This window comes from Oryctolagus cuniculus, chromosome 5, assembly GCF_964237555.1.
Source record: "Oryctolagus cuniculus chromosome 5, mOryCun1.1, whole genome shotgun sequence".
NCBI lineage: Eukaryota > Metazoa > Chordata > Mammalia > Lagomorpha > Leporidae > Oryctolagus > Oryctolagus cuniculus.
In genome coordinates this window covers 23,520,865-23,543,106 of record NC_091436.1, presented here as the reverse complement: position 1 = coordinate 23,543,106, position 22,242 = coordinate 23,520,865, and positions in this window count along the sequence as shown.

Sequence of the window (22,242 nt, the reverse complement as noted above, 5' to 3'; positions counted from 1 at the left end):
CTCATGAGTAAGATCAAAGTGAAATGAAACAATAAATATGTATGTCAGAACTTCGTTAGTGTGCCAATGATGTGAAAATACCTTTGCTTCAAACACTGGGAAAATAGTCCATTTTTTGTACTCTTCACATTTAAATGGAAACAGACACCTAAATTTCATTGCAATATTAATATGTTCTCTATTGCTTACTCTAGACTATCAAAAACAGAATAAATCAAGCTCTGATTGGTAGCTACTATGGCTGACACAAAGCATCAATGTAACTTCACTGATTGCGGAGCTGTGAAGAGAGACTCACATTATCATATGCTATTCCAATGACACTCACACAGCAGGCATAAATAATCTCAAAGGCGTAGATAATAGGAAAATGGAGTAAAACAATTAGGTTGTGATGAGTTCAGGGCATTATCTTTGTTTTTAATGATTCATTAAATTATAATTTAATTTTTAAGAATGACTTTATTTAACAACTGATTTACAAAATTACTGAAAAATTAATCAACTCTGTGAGGAGGGCAAGCAGGCTCCAGAACACCATTGGCTGCAGCTCATAAATGTTAAAACATTATAATAATGAGAAATTAGAGCTGGAATGACTCCGAAGTGTCATCTCATTCATTACTTGTCCCTGGTAAGTGAGGATTTTGATGTACTGCAGGTTAAATCAGAGACTGGATCAGCAGAGCACCTGATCCAGGGTATGAATCACTGATAAAGTATCCTTAACTCACATAGGCCTACTTAATGGGACTTGGGAGCTGCAGCTCTTGATGAGGATGGTGAGTTTTTGAATACTGGGCCAAGTTCTACTCCCATATACCATAGCCCAACTCCACATCGTATGTATATGTGTGTGTGGTGAGGGCAGGAGTGGAAGGAGCATTTGGGACAGAAGAATAGAGAGAGGTTGCATCCTACAACACAGAACTCTAAAAACTTAAGGCAATTCTGGAACTTCGTGTTGTCTCGTACTCCTCAGAGAAAGATTTTCTGTGTAAATTCTGAAGCAATCAGTTGACAGTATGCCTGGAAGTGATAAAGCTTTAGGGGAGAATGAAGTTCAAAATTGTGATTATGCAGAATGGGAGAGGGAAAAGTTAAAATCATCAACTCCAGCTGGGACTAGAATCATAACAGTTAACATTTACTGATTTACTACATATTTATAATATGCTAAGCGCTTTACGTGCATAATTTCACTTAGACTTCACAAGCACTGTATAAAATAGAGAATTTCTCATGGCTTTTCAGATAGGGAAACTGGTTGAGATTATTGCACATGGTAATACAGATAGAAAAGGGCAGAGCTGGAATTCACAGATATCATGAACCTGCAAACTTGCATAATTTTCTCCATCAGCTGTCCATGGATTGGGATCAAGAAGAGGAGAGTTGGGTTTTACTAGCGAGTTAGGGCAGAAAGTCAAGGAAGGGTGGAATATTTGTCTATAACCAGCATGAAAAAAAGACCATCCCAATCTTCTCTATCACCATTAAAACTCTGGGTCCACAAGATCAAAACAAACAACCCACTTAAGAGATGGGCCAAGGACCTCAATAGACATTTTTCAAAAGAGGAAATCCAAATGGCCAACAGACACATGAAAAAATGTTCAAGATCACTAGCAATCAGGGAAATGCAATTCAAAACCAAAACAAGGAGGTTCCACCTCACCCCAGTTAGAATGGCTCACATTCAGAAATCTACCTACAATAGATGCTGGAGAGGATGTGGGGAAAAAGGGAAACTAACCCATTGTTGGTGGGAATACAAACTGGTTAAGCCACTATGGAAGTCAGTCTGGAGATTCCTCAGAAACCTGAATATAACCCTACCATTCAACCCAGCCATCCCACTCCTTGGAATTTACCCAAAGGAAATGAAATTGGCAAACAAAAAAGCCGTCTGCACATTAATGTTTATTTCAGCTCAATTCACAATAGCTAAGACCTGGAACCAACCCAAATGCCCATCAACGGTAGAATGGATAAAGAAATTAGGGGACATGTACTCTATAGAATACCATACAGCAGTCAAAAACAACGAAATCTGGTCATTTGCAACAAGATGGAGGAATATGGAAAACATCATGCTGAGTGAATTAAGCCAGTCCCAAAGGGACAAATATCATATGTTCTCCCTGATCGGCGACAACTAACTGAGCACCAAAGGGGAAACTTGTTGAAATGAAATGGACACTATGAGAAACAGTGACTTGATCAGCTCTTGTCCTGACATTTGATGTACAATGTAATACTTTATCCATTTTAGTAATTTTTTTTTGTTCTAGTACCATTGGTTGAACTCTGTAATTAACACACAATTATTCTTAGGTGTTTAAATTTTAACTGAAAAATGATCCCTCTTAGGAATTTGGAAAACATTATGTTGAGTGAAATAAGCCAATCCCAAAGGGACAAATACCACTTGTTCTCCTTGATAGGTGACAACTAACTGAGCACCAAAAAGGAAACCTGTTAAAGTGAAATGAACACTATGAGAAACGGTGACTTGATCAGCCTTCAACCTGACTGTTGATGAGCAGCTTAATATGTTATCCCTCTTAGTATTTTTTTGTTTGTTCTACTTAATACTTTTGGTTGAATACTGTAATCAATACACAATTCTTCTTAAGTGCTGAAACTTAACTGAAAAGTGATCGCTGTTAAATATAAGAGTGGGAATAAGAGAGGGAAGAGATGTGCAATTCGGGATATGCTCAAGTTGACTTACCTCAAACAGTAGAGTTAGAAACATACCAGGGGATTCGAATTCAATCCCATTGAGGTGGCATGTACCAATGCCATCTCTCTAGTCCCAGTGATCAATTTATGTTCACAATTGATCATAATGATAGGACTAAGAACCAAAGGGGTCATATAAACAAGACTAGTGTCTGCAAATACTAGCTGATAGAATCAAAAAGGGAGAGAACGATCCAACATGGGAAGTGAGATACACAGCAGACCCATAGAATGGCAAATGTCCTAACAGCACTCTGGCCTCATAATCAGCCCTTAAGGCATGCGGATCCGGCTGAAAAGCCCATGAGAGTATTTCAGGCATGGAAAGCCAAGACACTCTGGGGGAAAAAAAAACCTAAATGAAAGATCTCCACGAGTGAGATCCCAGTGGAAAGAACGGGTCATCAAAGAAGGAGGTACCTTTCTCTGAAGGGAGGAGAGAACTTCCACTTTGACCATGGCCTTGTCTAAAAATGATCATAGTCAGTGAACTCAGGGGGCTTCCATAGCCTTGGTAGCTCATGACAAGAGCCTAGGGTGATTACTGAGGCCATAAACAAGAGTGTCAATTTGTTAAGTCAACAACAGGAGTCACTGTGCACTTACTCCTCATGTAGGATCTTTGTCCTTAGTGTGCTGTACATTGAGATTTAATGCTATAACTAGTACTCAAACAGTATTTTTCACTTTATGTTTCTGTGTGGGAGCAAACTGTTGAAATCTTTACTTAATGTATGCTAAACTGATCTTCTGTATATAAAGAGAATCGAAAATGAATCTTGATATGAATGGAAGGGGAGAGGGAGTGGATAAGGGGAGGGTTGCGGGTTGGAGGGACATTATGGGGGGAAGCCATTGTAATCAATATTCTGTACTTTGGAAATTTATATTCATTAAATAAAATAAAAAAAAAACTCTGGGTCAAACACCACATCACCACTCTTATGGTTTATATGATTGTGTCTCCCTTGAATTCAGAAGTTGAAATTATATATTTAATGTGATGACAATTGGAAACAAGACTTGTGGGAGGGAAATAAAGTTTAACTTGATTGTGAGGATGGGGTCCTCTGTGAAGAGAAGACATGGGATTCTCGCTGCTCTCCACGTGAGGCTACAAGGAAATGATGCTTGTCAACAAATCTGGGAGTGTGCCCAAGCAGACACACTCTGGTGCCTTGGTCTTGATTTTCCAAACCTCCAGAAAGGTGAACAATGAACACTGTTGCTGAAGCCACCCAGTCTACAGCCACTTGTTACAGCATTGGGAACTGACGAAGACAGCCACCACCAGAAATAACAAAGTCCCGTGAATGGCACAAGATTGTCAAACTCCAGGGCCCAGGCACCAAGATTGACCACCGTCATAACAGTTTTCTCAATTCAAGCCTGGGAAGTACTTAACTATTTGTCTGCAAAACCTATTTTCACCCCAAAACTAGTCAGAACAGAAGACAGTCACATGCCTACTGACCATAAGACTGAAGATTGGACTATATTAAGAAGCTGTGGGGTGCCTGTCCCTCAATAGGGAGTAATGTCTCAGCAGGCTGAGCTGCCACTGCTGGAGCTTCCCTAACAGCAGGAGTGCCTAAGAGAAAGGGGATAAGACATCTGACAAACAATGACCCATGGCAAGCTCAGTGATTTGGATTCTGTATTTTTGGTTCTCTTTGCTGATATGCTGTCTTGCACATTTCAGGTAGCAAGACTACTAGTGATAAAATACTTTTTATTTCACAAATCATTCCTTAACTCATGTAATAGTTTAAAAATAAGACATTTTGGCTCTCTCTGTCTCTCATTCTGTCTCTGCAACACTGTGTTTCAAACAAATAAATCTTAAAAAGATATAAATAAAAGGGGCCAGCATTGTGGCACAGTGGGTTAAGACATCCTCTGTGACACTGACATCCCGTATGAGGGAGGGTTGGTTCATGTCTTGGCTGCTGCACTTCAATCCAATTCCATGTTACTGGTCCTGTGAAAGCAGTGGAAGCTGGCCCAAGTGCTTGGGCCCCTGTTACCTGTGTTAGAGACCTGGATGGAGTTCCAGGGCCCTGCCTTAGCCTGGCTCAGTCCTAGTTGCAGTGGCCATTTGGGGAGTCAGCCTGCAAATGAAAAATCTCCCTTTGTGTCTTTTTCCTTTCCCTTTATAACCCTGTCTTTCAAATAAATAAGTAAATCTTTTAAAAAAAGATAGCTATGATTTCTATGGAATAATAGCTAGCCCTAAATTCTGATAAAGAAGGTGAATGGAAAAGGAACATGCTTGCTAATTATCATACACGACGATTTCAAAACATGGCTCCAAAAATTCTGTACCACTCCTTCGAATGTGCATGGACTGTGTTTTTAGACCCTTCCATCCAGAACGAAGTCTCTACAATGTGAGAATCTCTTGTCACAAAGAGAAAATGGTATGAGAGTATCCTGTTTAAATCCCTTGGTGAGCTAGTCTTCAAATCATCACAGCCCAGACTCCAGGTGCTATCTGGGAAGAGACTCTGCTTGCCTGAGATGTTCTACTTCTCAGCTGTGCAAAATCATTCTGGGCCAGCCTCCTGCCATTGTAGGGAAGGAAAAAGCTGTCCCCACTTTCCCCTTTCCTAAGTTCTAATGCACAAGATGCATGGGGACAATAAAACGGTCATTGTTTTATGTAACTAAATCAATGATGGTTGTTTCAGCACAAAGATAACAGGAACACATACCAAAGAAGCAGCTCTGCAAACATAAACAAAGCACAAGGTGTATGCAAAATCACATCACATCATTGCCCTCTACAAGGGTTCTTGGCTTCTGGAGAAGTGGAGGACCATGAGGAAGAGTCTCCATGTCAGCCTGTAAGAAAACCAGCAACAGCCTAACATTATGAGTTGAAGTTAATAGAAGAAATATCAGCAAAACCAAGACCCAAGACCGGTCCTGATTGCTATTATAACGGTAGGCACCAATTTCAGTGTAGTGCTGATTTGAGATCTTATTATTTTATGTGCACTTGACTCCCATGTTTGTAGGATCTTCCTGTATCATTGTATTCTATTTGCATTTGAGTCTTTGAGTGTTTGGAGTGCATAATGACAGCAAGCATTCAGAGGAGCATTTGTGTGTGCCCAGTGCAAAATGAAGCACAGGCAATGGCCAAATCACAACCTAAATCAATGCGGAGTCTCACCACTCACCAGAGACTACTAGGAATGTAACTGGTGAATCCCAAAAGACCCTTGTTCCTGTGCCTGGGATAGTCAGACCCAGGCAAGTGTGTCAGAGCAGCTGCTCATGTGAATTGCTCTGGGGGTACAGGTGTTCTATGTTCAGACTTGCAAGATGATCTAACAAAAGTATTGAGAAAAATGTGCAAAGCATGCCCATATTTTGCAATTATCAATAACCAAATCAATTGCCTTTTCTAAATGCAATTGCCTGTTGATATTTTATTGAATGGCTTCTTGTTTTAAGAAGCAATCTTGGGGCTGGTGCTGTGGTGCGGTGGGTAAAGCTGCCACTTGCGGTGCAGGCATCTCATGTGGGTATTGGTTTGAATCCCGGCTGTACCAGTTCTGATCCAGCTCTCTGCTATGGCCTGGGAAAGCAGTGGAGGATGGCCCTGGGTCCTTGAGCCCCTGCACCTATGTGGGAGACAAGGGAGAAGCTCGTGGCTCCTAGCTCCTGGCATCGGATTGGTACAGCTCCGGCTGTTGCAGCCAATTGGGGAATGAACCAGCGGATGGAAGACCTCTCCTTCTCTCTCTGTGTAACTCTGACTTTCAAGAAAATTTTTAAAAAATAAATAAAAAGAAGCAATCTTACTTTTTTTAAGAATTGAAAGACTATATAAGTAAGCAGATACTAATTTGGGCTTGATTACATGCAAGTTTTTGAGATTAACCTTCTGGTGTTCTTATTCAATCCAACAATTGGTCATTTCCCTCAACATTTTTATACTTATTTTTAAAGAATTATTCAGCAGTGTTATTGTAGGAAATAACTGATTTAAGTAACATTGTTATAGCCTAGTGTAGACATATTGTTAATAATACAAGTAAGCAAACATTTAATAATATATAAATGGAATACTTGGATTATCTATAGTCAAAAACAGTTCCTGGAACTTATTGCTTTACCAGCTACAGTTCTTCCTACTATGACAGCAATTGGAGAAGTTTCTGGACAAAATATTAGTTTAAGGAAAAGGGAGCATTGCATCCTTGGTGAAAACCTTGTTAATTGAAACTTCCTATTGAAATGAAAGGTGAGTCAGGGAACTAAACACAGATCTTGATTTTTCCCTGTATTTCTTCCAGTCCTGATTTGATGAAGAAGATCTTAGGACTTATGGTAAATCCTGTATGATGGGACTACAGGTAAAGCAGCCCCCTGTAAGGGATCAGCAAACATTCCAGTTTGCCCTAGGCAGTATGGATTTATCCCTGCACTCTCTTGGCTTAATTATTGGTAGAACCTCTGTTCATTCTCAGATGTGTTTCTGTTTGGATGATAAGTCATGTGATCATTCTATTCACAAGCCCAGGGAAAAGCTCTCTACTGCACATATACCCTTGGTAGCAGGTTCTCTTTGTTCACACAAATCACTGGCCACAGCTGGAGTCCTGTGTCTAGTTTCGTCCATCACGTGTAAAGCAGAATTGATTAAATCTGTATTCTTTTTAGTTTTAACTGTGAGACTAAATTACTTTCAATTAAAGTCTACTTTGCTTCCTTTGTGTGGATCAAACCTGAGAGTTTTACTAAACATTTTTCTGGCATTGGTTTAAATTTTGCAAACATATTTGCAATCCTTAAAGGCTCATTTTAATCATGCTCCTGGATGAACTAAGTAGTTTTCCACATGCATTTCCTAGTTTCAACTAGACTGGAAGGCCAGATACAGATCCAGTAAAAAAGAAAGAACATTAAACTTGTGAACAGGAGAGCTAGTGCTCACTCTGTCCTCCATACTGGGGACAATACATTCCAGTTTTCCTTTACTTGTCCACTTTATATTTGCTCTCCAGTGTAGTTATACACTGGAGAAGCCACTTTTATCTTCAAACTTGTCCTGGGTTAGATGGTACAGGATCTGGTCACCCTAATTATCAGCCATGCAGAAATCAGGCAAACCACTGACCCTTTTGTGTTTCCATCTCTCATTTGCTAGAAACTACTCAACACAGAGAGGGTAAACATTAAAGGGTTTTTAAACACTCAGTATACTAGCAAGTGTGATCAATTAGAAGAGCTTCCTAGTTTTTATACTTCTGTCCTAGGGTTAGCAAGACAAAGGGTTTGTGTCCTTCCCATGGCTGGTCTGGACTCTTGCAGTCAGGGGCAGCTGTTCTTTCTAGCAGGGCGCAGTTGAGAAAGGGGATGGGGCACCTTTTCTTTCCCTGTGGCCAAGCTCTCCACTATGTCCCCTATACAACACACTCAGCTAAGTCCAATCTCAAATCACACCTTTTGAAAGACTTATGGGAATATGTTAGGATGGTGGGGACACTGCTAAGATTCTGGAATATTAAGTTGAGATACAAGAAACAAAAATTTGATAGGAGGTATAGCTTTGTTAGTTTGGGAAACGACACAATGTCACAACACAGAAGTGTGATGGTGGCTGGAGTCACACTAGAAAGGAATGGTGAAGTCTACTTCTTCCTCTGTGTTTAGCTCAGGCAACTCACATGCTTAAGCGTGCCAATGAAGGGGAGAGAAACAGGACAAGAAGAAAGAGGGGAGAGTTGGTCTTTGAAGCTGACTCTGAGCCCCCATGCTTTGACAAAAACGGATTGCTCCCTTCTTTACATACCCCTGGAACCTAGAGATACCACCACACAGTTTAATGAATGCTTCTCTGATTGCTTTATGTGGCTCAATTTTTAAACCATGGCCATATCATCAGCTCCTGAATACTACTGATTAATTCTTTACTACATCTCTTGGTTCTTCATTACATATCTTAGAGAAAATATAATATAAACTGGGCTCTCATAAGTAATTCAATTAACAATTATTAATTCAATAATTGAATTGCAGCTTTAAACAGGTGAAATTTGTGGCAAAAAATGAAGTGACCTTTTTAAGTGAATAAGATCACAGGGTGGTGGGGATGGTCACATTTACCCTACAACGAGATAAGAAATGCTGAGATGACATCAGCCAACCCTTTCCCAACATTTTCATTTCCTGAAAACAACATTGGAAAGGAGAGCCTGTAGCACAGTGATTAAGACACTGCCTGTGAATCTGGCATTTTCATCTCTCAGTTCAAGTGTTAGTTCTACTTCTGATCCAGCTTCTTTTTTTTAACTTTTATTTAGTAAATATAAATTTCCAAAGTACAGCTTATGGATTACAATGGATTCTCCCCCCCAAAACTTTCCTCCCACCCACAACCCTCCCATTTCCTGCTTCCTCTCTCATTCCATTCACATCAAGATTCATTTTCAATTCTCTTTATATACAGAAGATCGATTTAGTATATATTAAGTAAAGATTTCATCAGTTTGCGCCCACACTGAACACAAAGTGTAAAATACTGCTTGAGTACAGGTTATAGCATTAATTCACATTAAACAACACATTAAGGACAGAGATCCTACATGAGAAGTAAGTACACAGTGACTCCTGTTGTTGACTTAACAAATTGACACTCTTGTTTATGGCATCAGTAATCTCCCTAGGCTCTAGTCATGAGTTGCCAAGGCTATGGAAGCCTTTTGAGTTCGCCAACTCTGATCTTATTTAGACAAGGCCATAGTCAAAGTGGAAGTTCTCTCCTCCCTCCAGAGAAAGGTACCTCCTTCTTTGATGGCCTGTTCTTTCCATTGGGATCTCACTTGCAGAGATCTTTCATTTAGGTCCTCTTTTTTTTTGTTTGTTTGTTTTTGCTACAGTGTCTTGACTTTCCATGCCTATAATACTCTCATGGGCTCTTCAGCCAGATCCAAATGCCTTAAGGGCTGATTCTGAGGCCAGAGTGCTGTTTTGGACATCTGCCCTTCTATGAGCCTTCTGAATATCCCGCTTCCCATGTTGGATCATTCTCTCCCTTTTTGATTCTATCAGCTAGTATTTGCAGACACTAGTCTTGCTTGTGTGATCCCTTTGACTCTTAGACCTATCAGTGTGATCAACTGTGAACTGAAATTGATCACTTGGACTAGTGAGATGGCATTGGTACATGCCAGCTTGATGGGATTGTATTGGAATCCCCTGGCACGTTTCTAACTCTACCATTTGGGGCAAGTCAGCTTGAGCATGTCCCAAATTGTACATCTCTTCCCTCTCTTATTCCCACTCTTATATTTAACAGAGATCACTTTTCAGTTAAATTTAAACACCTAAGAATAATTGTGTGTTAATTTCACACTTCAACAAATAGTATTAAGTAGAACAAAAAAATACTAAAAGGAATAAAGTATTACATTGTACATCAACAATCAGAACAAGGGCTGATCAAGTCACTGTTTCTCATAGTGTCAACGGGTTTCCTTTTTGGTGCTTGGTTAATTGTCACCGATCAGGGAGAACATATGATTTTTGTCCCTTTGGGACTGGCTTAATTCACTCAGCATGATGTTTTCCAGATTCCTCCATTTTGTTGCAAATGACCGGGTTTCATTTTTTTTGACTGCTGTATAGTATTCTATAGAGTACATGTCCCATCATTTCTTTATCCAGTCTACTGTTGATGAGCATTTGGGTTGATTCCAGGTCTTAGCTATTGTGAATTGAGCTGCAATAAACATTAATGTGCAGACTGCTTTTTTGTTTGCCAATTTCATTTCCTTTGGGTAAATTCCAAGGAGTGGGATGGCTGGGTTGTATGGTAGGGTTATATTCAGGTTTCTGAGGAATCACCAGACTGACTACCATAGTGGCTTTACCAGTTTGCATTCCCACCAACAGTGGGTTAGTGTCCCTTTTCCCCACATCCTCGCCAGCAACTGTTTTGGGTAGATTTCTGAATGTGAGCCATTCTCACCGGGGTGAGGTGAAACCTAATTGTGGTTTTGATTTGCATCTCCATGATTGCTAGTTATCCTGAACATTTGTTCATGTGTCTTATTTTAGGAAGACCCCATGACTGAGAGACAAGTGCATAGCATGTAGGCAGTTTATCTTGCTCAGATAAAACTTGAGTGGTCCTTTCTGGAAGGGAAGTAAACAGTGATTGTGTCTTAATCACTGTGTCCCAAGGTTCCATTCTAGCACCTGCACAGAGTTGGTACTCAATTCATATTTGATGATGTATTCATAGTAACTGTTTTCTAGAACATCTGAAGGAATGTCTCAAAAGTTGAAAATCATGTCAGTTCCTAACTTGGGTTGGAATATAGTTCAAACCCCATTTTTGAAAGTTAATAGCAACCCAGAAACTTTACATGTATTATCTTCCCTAATATGAGATATTTGGATAACTAATGGCATCCCCATAAAATAGAGGAATAAGTTGAAACTCAGAATGACAAGACATTTATTCAAAATGACAAAGGACAGAGCTCAAGTTGAGCTTAGACTACATCATTTTTAATGGCTCTACCTCATTGTTGAGAAATGGGGCACTTTGAGCAATGGCATAGCATCATAGCTTCAGGTTGATTCAGTTCCAACTCTGTACACTCCCTTCTTCAAAGAGGAACTTGACCTCAGAAAAGTGAGCCTGAGACAGAATAAAAAACCCTGCTTCATGAGAAAAGTCATCTGGCTGTATAGTTATCCTTCCGCCTGAGACAGGTGTGATGGCAGGTGAGAGCAAGCACAAAGTGATCACCATGTGTCATCACCATGTCTTAGCTCCGGCGCCAAGCATCGACAGCTCATTCCAGATCCCAGCATATGCAGCATAATGTTATAGGCTGGGCATGACTAAAACATTTGCAAGGATGTAGACTTCGCAGAGGTGCTCGAGGCAGGTTTCCCAGCCATGTCCTCTTCCTTTAAATTATAGTAGAGCATTCAGGGCTTTCCCTTTAATATGAATAAAATAATCACCACATTTTTACCCCCTAGCAGAATAGGACTGAGGTTTATGTTTCTAAATAGTCATTGCTGTCATCTTGTTCAATGTTCTGTTTGTGTTGATTCGGACACTTAGAATTTGTTTTCCCTCCAGGAAGTTGGAGTGGCAATGTACACACCATCCTGCTTTTCCTTTGCCTGAGTTCCCATTCAACGTTGGTTATACTTATTCACAGCTTCCTACTAGTCATAGACTGAAATAACTTCGCAAATGCTGCAATAGCTCAAAATATTTCATTTTTCTTACTGGCCAGCAAACATATAATCTCTATTTTATTCAGTTCTAGGAGCTCCGCTCAATGAAATTATGTTGGAGGAACTGATTACCTGTGAGGCAGCTGCTTCTGTAACAGTAGTTTACACTGTTCTTCGCAGAAGACATGAATGTGATATTCTATGAGCTCTGAGTCCTGGAAGGAAAGCTGAGGATACTGTAAATGTGGTGATTTTTTACCCAGAAGTATTCCTGTTAGGGCAAGACCAATCCTGGAGCTCCAGGATTGTTCAGTGGTAGGCCTTGGAAACTCCCAATTTCAAAACAAAATGCTGTTATTTTTTTAAAATAAAGATTTATTTATTTATTTATTTGAAAGACAAAGTTACAGAGAGGCAGAGCAGAGGCAGAGAGAGAGAGAGAGAGAGGTCTTCCATCCGCTGGTTCACTCCCAAAATAGCTGCAATGGCTAGAGCTGCACTGATCCAAAGCCAGAAGCAAGGAGATTCTCCCAGATCTTCCATGTGGGTGCAGGGGCCCAAGCACTTGGGCCATCTTCCACTGCTTTCCCAGGCCATAGCAGAGAGCTGGATTGGAAGTGTAGCAGCCAGGTCTTCAACTGGCACTTATATGGGATGTCAGCAGTGCAGGCTACAACTTTACCCACTACACCACAGCGCCAGACCCTGGTCTTTTTCAATAAAGTGTTTCAACTCTGATATTTGTCCCAGACAATGGAAAAAACCCAAAATATAATTAGAGAACTGGAGGTTAGTCATGATTTACAGAATATATGAAAAGGAGAATGTCAACAAATATGGCTGGAGTATCATGGACTGTCCTTTGAAATTATTCTTAATGTAAATATTGCTTTTTCTTTAGCAAGCATCTTATCTTTATCTGTAATGATATATGCTTGTTATTAAACTCTCTGCTTACTGGGTGGCGTTCAGAAATAATAAATATCTCACCTGGGATTTTGAGATCATAATAAGCATATATTAGCAATCACAAACTCAAACTTGGGTAAACAAGATGTGTTACATTTCTTTATTGTCAAACAGTCTACTGTGAACTCACCTCTTGTCGACTCATGAGAAGCTGGTCATTATTGGAGACCAGAAAGTTCCTACTTACTTAGAAGACAACAATAATAGCAGTAATAATCTCAAAAACAAAACTTTGAGGTAGCTGACAAGTTTTCTGTAAGATCACCGTTGTCCAAGCTTTTGAAGCCATTAGAAATCAGTATATTTATCCATTTTCTGGTATGGTAACAAGTTTATTTTTATTTTTTTATTTTTTAATTTTTTCTTTGACAGGCAGAGTGGACAGTGAGAGAGAGAGAGACAGAGAGAAAGGTCTTCCTTCTGCCATTGGTTCACCCTCTAATGGCCGCCACGGCCGGAGCACCGTGCTGATCCGATGGCAGGAGCCAGGTGCTTCTCCTGGTCTCCCATGGGGTGCAGGGCCCAAGCACTTGGGCCATCCTCCACTGCACTCCCTGGCCACAGCAGAGAGCTGGCCTGGAAGAGGGGCAACCGGGACAGAATCCGGTGCCCTGACCGGGACTAGAACCCGTGTGCCGGCGCCGCAAGGCGGAGGATTAGCCTATTGAGCCGCGGCGCTGGCCATGGTAACAAGTTTATTAAGCTCCTAGGTTTGGAGGTTGATAGCTGTGTGTTGCCAGCTCACCTATGGCCCCTCAGCAGAATCACACTATGGTGGATGGCATCATGGGAATGCATGTGAGTGGGAGAGATTGCATAGCATGGCAAGAAGACAGAAAATGGGCAGGGGCCAGGACCACTCTTTTATAAAAAAAATCTTCTCACAAGAACTAAGTTAGTCTCCCACAGGAACTACCTTAAGCCCCTTTTCCCTCTTTTCTTCCTCTTTGTTATTTATTTAACACAGAGACTCACACACACATAGAGGAGCTGGAAAACCAATTCAGTTCTCTCACTATGCATGATAGGGAACCAATTAGCTGAGCCGTCACCTGCTCTCTCCTAGGGTGTGCATTAGCAGAAAGCTGAATCAGAAGAAGAGACAGAACTTGAACCCTGGTACTTTGATATGAGATGTAGGTATTCCAAAAGGACGTCTTAATCACTAGGCCATATGTCCACCCCTGAGCTCTTCTTGGATATGCCTTAAGTTTATATTACTTCTGTGCATTGTTGTGAAGAATTATTAATTTATAAAAATCCAAGTACTATGAAAAAGAGTGTTCTAGTGGGAGTTATACATGTAATAAACAATTTTAGCAAAAGACAACTTGGTACACAAAGACAAATTTTGCAACACATAAAAACACTCTCCTGGACTAGCATTGTGGCATAGCAGGTTAAACCACTGCCTGTGATGCCGGCATCCCATATGGACAACGGTTCAAGTCCCAGCTACTCCACTTCCAGTCCAACTCCCTGCTAATGAGCCAGGGAAAGCAGCAGAAGGTGGCCCAAATGCTTGGGCCCCTGAATCCATGTGGCAGACCTGAAGGAAGCGCCTGACTCGTGACTTCTGCCTGGCTCAGCCCTGGCTGTTGCAGCCATTTGAGGAATGAACCCATGGATGGAAGATTTCTCTCTCTATCTCTTTCTCTCTGTAACTCCATCTTTCAAATAAATAAATAAATCTTTTTTAAAAATGCCTTTATTGCAAGGAAAACTAAAAATTTTGATGATCAAAATTAGAAAAAGAAAATGTCCATGGTGAGCAAACAAAAAAAATGAAGAGATAATAAAAAAAAACAACAAAAAAAAGAAGTTAATAGACACCCAAGTTGGAAACAAAAAATAAAAGAAAAGACAGAAGAAATAGCAAAGAAAGACAGAATGTGCTTGCAGAGCTTCAACAACAGCTTTATTGGAAAAATTAATTGACATTTTAACAACTACCATGTTTATCCTGAAAGGGTTTCTTCAACACTATTTAAAGAAAGTCATTTACCTAAAATCATGACACCAGTACTATATAGAGAGAATTTAATAGAGTATACAACAATTAAAATAATTTTCAGGTAAATATTATGAACAAATAAAGAACAATGTTCCTACTGCTATGAGATCCCAGCTAGTTTGTCCAAGATAAAATGTTACACATATTGGATAGTTTATAAAATATATTAATAGAAAGTTATGACTTCCTGAAAGTCTGTGTACTCCATGGACAAGGAAGATACTGGAATTACATACCAAAGAAATACAAATGCACTACACAAACACCTTGAAAAACACAAAAAACAGAATGGTCAATTTTATTATGATAAGCATTTAGTATTATTTTACATTTAAGGTGGTATTATGACTATCAAATTTTAAATTGAAGAAGCGTGCCCTTCAGAGGGCACAATGAAAATGATGTTCTTGAAATAATCGTAATTATTGAAATAATGGGAATTACTGAATGAATCAATACATTTGATTAATTATTATATGAGCACTTGGGAAATGTCAGAATGAAAAAATAAATATGGCTTAACTATTCAAAATCACTGATTGGAGTTAAATAGTGGGAAAATTGATTAAATAAAGTGTTGAATCAAACAAGTAAACCAGACACCAAATTTCATTACTGTAGGATCTACAAAAAGTGCAATTAGCCCTTATTTTGTGCTGCTGCTCTGACTGAACCCCATGAATGGTTTTAATTCTTTCTCAAGCCAGAATTTCTGTCTGTGTGAAAGTGATAAATAGTGGTAATGAATATGCCCTTGGATTTCTTAACAATCCAATTAATAAAGCAACATGACTCATATGAATATGAAGAAAAAAGACTTACATTTCTTGCCATTTTGACATCAAATAGTGACTTCAACAATTGTATTATAAATACACAATACAGCCCTATAATGAAGACATCAATGGCAAAATACTCGATGGGTGGGTTGAGGATAAAATTCCACTGAAAGGGTATTTTATAATGGCCATGGTGAAGAAAATGTGAAATTATCAGAACCTGCGGTCAGTATAAAAAACAAAATTGATAGAGGCTTTTCCTACATTTGACAAAATTTACATATTATCAAAAGGAGTTCTAAAGCTGGAAGAAACTTTTCTAGACTTTCAATAATACACCAGATTTCAATTGACCTGCTGGAAGAAAGACTGGATTGTTTTCCCTTTTCTATAGGAAATATGCGATTGTCATCTGAAGAGACCATAGAAGAGGATGCAGCTAAAAGTTTTATGCAAATACCATATGATGCAAGTGTATAGGGCCACTCATAAATAAAAATACTTTGCTAGAGTCATGAATTTGGGTTGTTTTCTATTTTTAAACATCTTTAAAATTTATAATGTGTTGTGGTCTCATTTCTCCTTACCAATTAATATTCTGCTTTGAATAGTAATTTTGCATCTATTTTAAAAGAAGCCCTCTTAATTCTAAGTTTCAGGTCCATGAAACCCCTGGTCTGTCCTGGCCTCTGACCTTAGGCTTCCTTCAAGATTGAGAAGGTCTTTTTTTCCCCTGCTTTAGATGTTTTCCTTCTTGCCTGGAACCAATTGTGGTCTACACTTTAGCTGAGAATTCCAGAGGCAACTTCTGCTTTGAGAGTATAGACACTTCCCCCTTATCTACAGGAAATAGTGCCAAGACCCGCAGTGGGCCTGAAACTGCAGGGAGCATAAGGCCTTCACACTATTTTCAAATCTCTGCTGTTTCCTGTATGCCCTCCAGTGCTGCCACTCAATGCCAGAGTTTGTCTGTCTTTTTGTGTTTTATGCCTTGGTGCCTCCTTTGCATCACAAATCTTGTGCTATTGTAAGCACCAGGATGTCACAGCAGTTGATCTCATAACCAATATTGCTTCTAAGTGACTAATGAGTGAGTAGGATATATAGGGTGGATACACTAGACAAAGGGATGATTTATGTCTCAGGTGAGACAGAGCAGGATGGTTGGTGATTTCATCCTGTTACTGAGAATGGCATGCAACTTAAAACTTATGAATTGCTTATTTCTTGAATTTTCCATTTAATATTTTCAGTATGTGGTTGATTTCAGGTAACTGAAATCCCAGAAACTAAAAAGCCACATATAAGGAGGAATTGCAGTAATGACATATTTATTTATCCTTTGAAACCCTGGAGCTCCAACAAATGGGGAGATGTGTAGGAGGGAGGAGAAAGTATTCTGAGACTGCAACAAAAATTCTATCCCCATCTATGTCATCCTGCCATACCTGGCTGGCTTACAAATCAGTGTGCCTGCCTGTCCCTTGCTGTGCTGGCTCCCCTCTCTTTACTCGCCTCACCTTACAGGCAGAATAATCTCAAAAGCAAAAGGTAAAACAATAAATGAAAGCCTCACTTAGTCAAGTGATCTTTCAGAGAGCTCTGATTGTCCACATGACATTTCTACCTGGTTGGTTCAAGGCAGTGAATGATGTGTTGATTCTTCTGTACCAACTCTCTGCTATCCTTTGAGATAAGAGCATGCAGAATATGTACTCATCTATTTAATTTATTGTCTTATATGCCCCCCAAATTTATTTTAACATAAAAAATCTAACCTCCCTTCTTTTCAAGTATCTTAGTAAAATCCCTTTTATCTTCCTTTGTTGCATTTTATTCTGAAACCATTGCATGTCTTTTTTTAAAATTTTTTTATTTGACAGGTAGAGTTAGACAGCGAGAGAGAGAGACAGAGAAAGGTCTTCCTTCCATTGGTTCACTCCCCAAATGGCCACCACAGCCGGCGCTGTGCCCATCAGAAGCCCGGAACCAGGTGCTTCCTCCTGGTCTCCTGCGCAGGTGCAGGGGCCCAAGCACTTGGGCCATCCTCCACTGCCCTCTCGGGGCACAGCAGAGAGCTGGACTGGAAGAAGAGCAACCGGGACTAGAACTTGGCATCCATATGGGATGCTGGCACCGCAGGCAGAGGATTAACCAAGTGAGCCACAGCACTGGCCACTGCATGTCTTAAGAATCATGTCAATTTCATTTTTTTTATCAATAAGAGAGAAAGTTGCTTTTTAAACAAATATTGAGCATAGACTGTGGTAGATAATGAGGACCTGGAGGTGACCAAGACAGAGAGTGTCTCTGACATCATGGAGTTTTTAGCAGAACTGGGGAGATGGGATTAAAGTAGTTAAGATGATCCTAAATTTACAACGATTCTAGAATGACTTTTCTAATGTATAATGGTGTGAATGTGATACAGATTCAGTACAAATGATACTTTGAATTTTTAATTTTGAATTTAATCTTTTCCTGGAATGGTTACATAGTGTGGTCCTGCCTCCTGATGCTGGGCAGTCCCAGTCAACCCACGGATCCTGAGGGTGAACAACTAAGACCCCAAAACACACTGTGTTGCTAAGCTCAGATGTTTGGTAAGTTGCAGGTATGAAATGCATTTTCCGCTTACAATTGTGTCAACTTATGATGCATTTGTGGGATGCAAGCCCATTGTAAGTGAGGAGCATCTGTACTAAACAGGGAACTATACTATCGGGTACTCATTCTGATTGACATGAATGCCCAGTCCAGGGTGCTGTGTTATCTTCTGAGGGAGGCCTCATCATCACACTTGGATGGCCCCCTAATCTGAGATGTGAAGATGAATGGGGGGGGGGGAGCTCAGTGAGGGGAAAGACGGGTGGAAGAGGGGCAGCTTTGCAGTCAGAAGCAGTACAATGATCCTGGACTTAGAAGAACCAGAAGAAGTTGAGGAAGAAAAACGTTTGGTGACACAGAAGGAGAGAGATTCAGAGGGAGATGAAGCTCCGTAACAGAGCAAAGCAGTCAGGGTAGTCAGCCTTGAAGCCCTGAACAGCATCCAGAGCTTCTTCATCAGATTAAGTTTCTTTCTCTATTTTAATAAAGAAATACTGACAGTATCATAAGTGGAAAGTGCATTTAATATACCCAACCTAGTAAATATCATAGGATGGTAAAATAGCATGTCGTTGTTAGTTACAAACCTAGGCACAGTGTTTTCTCATTTTTCTCCTCCAAAGCAGTGCATTTTAGCTGGCTTATGGATTATCTAGGCATTGCTATGTGAGTGTGGAACCTCAACAGCATTTGTGTGTTTGTTCTAAGGCTAGTGCCCCCTGGAATTCAGTTGCCTTCCAAATTGTCTTATGCAGTTTTAAAGCTGGGGGTGTGCCTGTGTCACTAGACTGGTGCTCTGTCTATGATGACTGGTGAGGAGTAAACTTTAAACTCATTCTGAATAGCAAATGATAAGGCTTCTTCTGTCTGCTAGGGAAATTGTGGTTTTCATAATGCTGTTGCTGAAGAATAGTTGCCATGGAAATAATTTACGTAGCTTTGTACAACCATTGGATAAGTAAGTACTGTGAACGCCATGCTTCAATGCATCAAGAAAGTATTGTCTGATGAGAATTTCTCCCAATTCTTTGTCACAGGTGGTGTACTGCCCTGGTTTTCTTGACATAATTGATTGAGTCTTAGGAACCTAAGATAATTTCTACACATATATACTTTAAGCCTCTAATCTTCTTTTATGTCAGAAATTGTCCCTCTGCTTTTTGTTTAGCCTTATGATCAATTCCTTTAGTTGTGTGGGCTGGCAGATTCAAAGTCTAATCAACACTGGAATAATTTAATTGAATGCAGCAAATGCTTCTGAGGGCCTGCCATGAACATGGGACAATGCAAGACCATCTAGAGAATAAATAGAAATTAAGGTATGTACTTAAAAATTGGCAGCCTAAAATAAAGACAAAAATTGCTTGATTTATGAATAATACAGTGTAGCATTACTATGAGGGCACTTCAAAAAGGTTCTGGAAAATGGAATTGGAAGATGTTTATTTTGGTGTAAAAACAGTTTGAAATCCATGCAAAGTTTTTTCATAATAAGCCTTTTCTATGAACCTCTTGAAGTATCCTCATGTAAATTAGAGTCTGTAGCACATGTCACATGAACGTAAAGTTGGTTTCTGAGACTGAAAGTCACTGGTGAATTTTCTAAGCTACTGTGGGATATAGTTTCTTACTGTTCTCCTTATAAGAGACAGGTAGCATTGTATAATTGTTAAGCAGTAAATCTAGCACTTACCCATTTAATCAGGTTTCTTATCTTTGTGACTTAATTTTTTTCTATGTAAAATGAGATTGTACGATTATTTTCTTGGGTGAGTGTTTAGCATAGCTGCTAAGATGCAGGTTAAGATGTTCACATTCCTGACTGGAGTTGTGAATTTCTTTAGAACCCAGTTCTGGCTCTTGACTCCAGCTTTCTACTAATGAAGACACTGGGAGGCAACACGATGGCTCAAGTGTTTGGGTTTTCTCCACCCACATGAAGACCTGTATTGTGTTTTCACTTCTTGGCTTCAGTCCAGCCCACAGCCTTGGCCATTGTGAGCATTTGTAAAGACAACTAGCAAATGAAAGCTGTCTCAAGTAAGCAAATTAAAAAAAAATAAAATTTTTTTAGACACTACTTTTGGGGTCTAAATGTGTTAGCACTCATAGGTGCTTGGAACAGTGATGATATATGCTAAGCTATTAATAATAATTATTATCTTTATTCATAGTGGTTCAAATAGTTATATCTGTCACTTCTTAGTCTCCTGATTTAGTTTAACTTTGTGTCTTTCTAAGCAGTAAATTCACTCAGAAAGATGAACACTACTGTCCATTTATTTATTCATTTATCCATCCATCTATCCCTTCAGCCATCTAGCTATCCATCTAGTAAATGTTTATTCAACAAGCATAAATTGGGAGACATTAGTTTAGGTACTAGATATATAGCAATTAAACACTCTTGATAAAAAGGGGCAATATCAGTTTTTATAGCATTTTGGGTTTCCAGAGCAGGTAAAACTGAAATAATAAATTTGAGGGCAGATATCAGGCTGCCAACATTTTATTTTGCCAAGTAACCATGTCAAAAAGAACCAACCTTCATTTAGTAGCACCATATTTTAACTGTAAAGCTGTAGGAAGAACATAACATCAGAATAAATAAATCTGCAAAGTTAAGTAAATTTTATTTCAGGAAAAAGGACCGACTGCATTTACCTGGCACTTAATGTGTGCTCAATGATAATTTGTTGGGTGAACGTGCCATTTACCTGGTACATAATAGGTGCTGAATAATAATTTTCTGAATGATCATGATTAGACTTCTGCAACCAATGAAACTTTGTCTGAAGACCAGTATTTATGAGTGTAGGTGAAAAGGGCTCTAGTTGTACATTTGGATTAGAATCTGCAGACAACTTTTACTTCATGTGTCTTCAAGGTAACAGCTGGAGGAGAGGATATAAGGTTATCTGATTTAGAGAAGGTGATGAATGATGTTCCAATAAAAAGGGTTATCAGCGATAAGGCCTAAAATGTTCCTTTACAAGTCACGGGAATGAACTTTTTTCATAAATCAAGATTTTTATGAGCTTTTGATCCCGATATGCTTTGTAGTTGATGGTTGTAGTTCTGAGAGTTTAAACAGAAACTTTATGGCTAACAGTTAAACATCTCAGGAAGTCCACAGCTGGCTCTGGGTAAAAATAACAAGTCTGGGTAGTGTAGATATAAATTGAGAGACTCTTTGTTTATGGGATCATCTTTTATCAGTGCCCTCTGCTCATTGTGATCCTCTTTTCAAGGGATGTTCCTATTTTCTCACTTTCTATTCTTTATCTTCCCAGCACACAACCATCATAGGTCAGCAGGATGCTTCCTTCCAAGGCTTAGTAGGTACATTTGGTGCTACCTTTTTCTCTTAATTTTAAGTAAGGCTGAATAGTGTTTTTCCTTAGTAGTTTTATTTTTCTAAAACTGTTGGCCAAGAAGTGGCAGTAACCTAACTGGTTTCTAAAGACTGCTAGTAGCAATATTTCTTTACGTAATATATAATATGTTTATCTAAAATGAAGGTGACTGTGCTATTGAAAAGCGCCAGAATTTGAAGGACAGCCAAGGAGCTTGGTACCATGGGAATAGCAAATTGAAAGGGTGTACTTCTCTGGCTATAGCTGCCTTATAAATTTGGGTCTTCTGGGGTCCAGAAGAGGCTGACAGATGGTAAGGGTAGAGTGCAGTGGGATGATGTCAGTTTGCAGACTGCAGGAATGAGAAGTCACATCTCCTGGGAGTCAGAGTTTTCTTTATAATTTTAACTTATTTATTTGAAAGGGAGGGAGAGGGAGACAGAGACAGACAGACAGAGAGCTTTGGTCTGTTTGTTTACTCCCCAAATACCTGTATATCAGAGTTGGTACAGATTGAAGCCAGGAGCTAGGAAATCAATTCATGTCTAACACA